Below are 4,670 nucleotides of genomic sequence, written 5' to 3' on the forward strand. Positions count from 1 at the left end.
TATGGAATAATACCTTGAGAAATGACATACCAAGAAAGGACGAAATTCCTTCACGATAATCGACATTATTGTTAGGAGGATTTATTTTTGTTTAAATAATGTGCAAATAACATAATTAGGAAGTGCGTAGGTGGAAGTGAAATTGATGAGATCTTATATCACTGCCATTCATTTCCAAGTGGGGGATACTTTGGTGGTTCTCGCACTACAGTGAAGATTTTACAAGCAGGATTCTTTTAGCCTACAGGTTTTAAGGATGCGTAAGTATATGTGAAAAATTGTGATAGAGGCCAAAGGACCGAAAACATATCAAGGAGGAATGAAATGCCCTTGACATATATTTTAGTGGTAGAATATTTGATGTATGGGGCATTAATTTTCTAGGCCCGTTTCCTTCTTCTTATGGTAACAGGTATATCCTAGTGGTTGTCGATTATGTATCCAAGTGGGTTGAAGCTGATGCATACCCAACTAATGATGCTAAGGTCGTCATGCGATTCCTACAAAAGTATGTATTTTGTCGGGTGTGAATACGATGTGCAAATTGTGCAAGTATACATGTCGAATCAAGTAATAAAGTGATGAGTGAGTATCATTTTCATGAGGATTGGATTTGTATTCTTATTATAAATTATCACAATTGAGTAGAAAAGATAAATGAATTGAATGATATTTTGAGAAATAACAATGCAATTAATCCACTAAAAATGAAAGTAATAAAACGTACTATCGTAGATTGCAATAGTAACAAATTGAATAAAAGCACTAAAGATTCTAGCAAGATTGGAATATTGATTGTAAAGGCGGGGATTACTAATGAAATAATTATAACCTAGGAACAATCTCATGGCAAAAATATGGTAACCTACTGCTCGATTGGGTACTAATGTAGTCTACCTCTATCGAAAGTAAGACCTAGAGTTGCTCACTCCTAAGACATTATACATTTATAGGCTAAGAATTAGCAACCATGACTGAATCACAATCCTTTAAATCATGTAAGGAAAATCTCTATGTCTAGATTTTACGCGACCATTTCGCCAATGCTCTCTTATATTACCTAATTTTGGTCTAAGTAACCTAACTCTGTCGATATTAAGGTATTTTCAGACTTATCAAGCATTTATCAACACCCGAATAAACATATAAATCGAAATAAATGTTCAGTAAAGTAGTAAACTAAATGATATTCATCCATAAACATTCATCAGAGTTAAAACATCATCAAAAGTAATCCCCAGTTGTACTAAGTTAGCTCATGACTGGGCTATGCAATTTCAAGTATTTTAATATCATCAACATCCCAAAATAATAGTTTAAATCAGCAAATTTAGAAAAAATTGTAGAGGAAGGAGTTTGGGTTCAAAACACAAATTCCCGTAACCTAGCATTTGGTACGCGTCTTCACCCAAGCTCTTAGTAGCTCAAATTACCCTCATTTTCACAAAGAGACTCTGTCGAAGCTCTGTGTTTGCAATCAATAATACCTTCAGCTCTCCTCAATGGCAAACCTCTATTTTTTTTATTTTGTACTTGGGTTCTCCTTTAGGGTAAAATTTGTTAGCCAATGATTTCTTTTTTCCCTAATTTTTAGGTGGATATTTTCCATTACACGTGCATGTGGAGAGGCAATTCCTGAATGCTCTAATTGATGACTAGGTATTTTTCATTTTCTTCCTCAACATTGCCATGGCAACCTCTCATGATGCCTCGACAAATCTCCATACTTTGCTATCTTTCTTCCTCAAACTTGTCATTCAACCAAGACAAAGCCTTTCCACCAACAATTAAAAGTACAAATGCATTAAAGTAATCACCATCCCAAGTCTTTACATGCAATGCTCGATTAACTAAAAATAATCATTCAATTACCTAAAATGAAAGTAATTTTACTTAAGTACAAGCAGTTAATTAAGTCTAAATGTATGAATTATAACTCCTTTCACAAGTTATCACACCCCCAAATTCTGAATCATTGCTTTCCCTTAAGCAAATATGAATGAATGCATGAATGCAAAAATTGTCATTGCACATAACCACCTTGTACTACCAATCCATTCAAAGAATAATTTATGCATTAGTTCTCAGCAATATTTTATGCCTAAAAACTTGTTCAAGTTTCAAATAAATAGCAACACTTGTTGCCCCTGTTCGAATTGCCTTAACATGATCTTCTTGTCATGTCATCGCTTTGTATTCTCTTTATAGAGCTTAGTGTTCTCATAAGCTTCGGCTCTAAATTCTTTCATTTAATTCAACTCAAAAATTCATTTATGTTTGGCAACTATCTGATCCATATTTAGCTTTTTAATGGCCCAAAATGCCTTGTGCTCTAACTCAATAGGCAGGCGACATGGCTTACCATAACAAGCTTAGAAGGCAAAATTCCTAGCGGTGTTTGTCCAATCTTAAGGACCAATCATTTCGAGTTGGTTTCACCACTTTTTCTAGAATCTGCTTACTCTCCCTATTAGAAATCTTTGCTTGTCCATTTGTTTGTGGGTGATATGTTGTGGCAAGTTTGTGCTTCACCTCATACCTGTGGAAAGCATTAGCGACAAGTTTGCAATCAAATTGAGACCCCTCATCACTGATGATGGCTTGAGGCGTACCAAATCTTGAGTATGTTTTTGTGCAAGAATTTCATCACCAACTTGGCATCATTGGTAGGAAGGGCTACAACTTCTACCCACTTGGAGACATAGCCAACTGCCACTAGTATGTATAGGTTGACAAATGAGGGTGGAAATGGACCTATAAATTCTATTTCCCATATATCAAACAACTCAACCTCTAGAATGATTTGCAATGGCATTTCGTGTCTTCTTGAAACATTATCAGTTCATTGACATTGATCACATGTTTTATAAAAGCTGTGGGCATACTTGAATAGACTTGGCCAATAAAATCCTGACTGAAGTACTTTGGCAAAAATTCTTATTCCTCTAAAGTTTCCTCCATAAAGGGATGAATGGAAATATTGCAAAATATTGTGTATTTCATCATCAAGGACACACTTATTAATAATCTGATCAGCACACTACTTGAATAGGAAGGGTTCATCCCAGTAATACTATGTTGCATCATGAAGGAATTTCCTTTTTGTTTGGTTGTTAAGATCAGGTGGCAACAGATCACTTACTAAGAAGTTCATTATATCGACATACCAAGGTAATGTAGTGGCAGCCAACAGTTGCTCGTCTGGGAAGTCTTCCTTAATAAGCTTAACATTGCCATCCTCATTTCCAACTCTTAACTTGGATAGATGCTCTGCTACTTGATTCTCTGTTCTTTTTCTATCTCTAATTTCTAGATCGAATTCTTGTAGCAAAAGAATCCACCTAATCAGTCTCATTTTTTGTCTTTCTTGGCTACTAAGTATTCTATAGTAGAGTGATCAGTATACACTATGACCCTAGGCCTACTAGATATGATCTAAACTTATCAAATGCAAACACAATAACCTATCTGATTCCCAAGCACTGCTCCAATAGCAAAATCACTCATTTTGCACATGAGCTCAAATGGCAGTGACCAATTTGGGGCCACTACTATTGGAGCAACCACTAGTCACTTCTTCAACTCCTCAAAAGTAGACATGCAAGCATCATAAAAAAGGAAATGTTTATTTTGTTCCAACAAGCTACACAAAGGCTTAGAGATCTTAGAGAAGTCTTTGATAGATCTCCTATAGAATTCAGCATGCCTTAATAAGCTCCTAATTCCCTTAACACTCGTTGGAGGTGGCAGCTTCTCAATCACTTCAATTTTTTCCTTGTCAACTTTGATTCCTTTATGAGAGACCTTATAACCTAGGATAATGCCTTCTCAAAACATGAAATGACACTTCTTTCAGTTTAAAACGAGGTTAGTCTCTTCATAGCGTTGAAGTACCAGCTCTAAATTGTGCAAACAACCTTCAAAGTCATTCCCAAATATAGAGAAATCTTCCATAAACACTTCGAGGAAATTTTCAATCATATCCAAGTATTGACATCATGCACTTTTGGAATGTTTTTGTGAATTACACAGACCAGAGGGCATTCTTTTGAAGGAAAATGCACCATATGATAGGTGAATGTTGGTTTTTCTTGATCCTCTAGGGCGATTGCAATCTGATTGTACCCAGAATATCCATCTAAGAAGCAATAGAAATCCTTACCATCCAATCAATCTGACATTTTATCAATAAAGGGCAATGGAAAATGGTCTTTCTTTATGGCTTTGTTGATCTTGCGATAGTCCATACAAACTCGTTATCCCATTACAGTTCGTGTAGGTATAAGCTCATTATTATCGTTACTGACCATGGTGACACATCCCTTCTTTGGCATACATTAGACTAGACTCACCTAAGAGTTGTCTGAGATTGAGTAAATAATGTCAGCATCCAACCATTTGATTATCTCCTTTTTCACCACCTCCTTCATAATGGGGTTCAACCTCTATTGCTGATCAATAGAACTAATGGAAATTTTCCAATAAAATTTTGTGCATGTAGAGTGTGGGGTTCATTTCTTAAATATCCGCGATTGTCCATCCGAATGCTTTTTTTGAATTTCATAAGTACAACTAACAATTGAACCTCTTGCTCATAAGTCAGCTGAACAGATACAACCACATGCAGTGTGTTATCCTTCCCCAAGTAAGTGTATTTTAACTGTGTAGGT

Source organism: Gossypium hirsutum, chromosome D03 (assembly GCF_007990345.1).
Source record: "Gossypium hirsutum isolate 1008001.06 chromosome D03, Gossypium_hirsutum_v2.1, whole genome shotgun sequence".
NCBI lineage: Eukaryota > Viridiplantae > Streptophyta > Magnoliopsida > Malvales > Malvaceae > Gossypium > Gossypium hirsutum.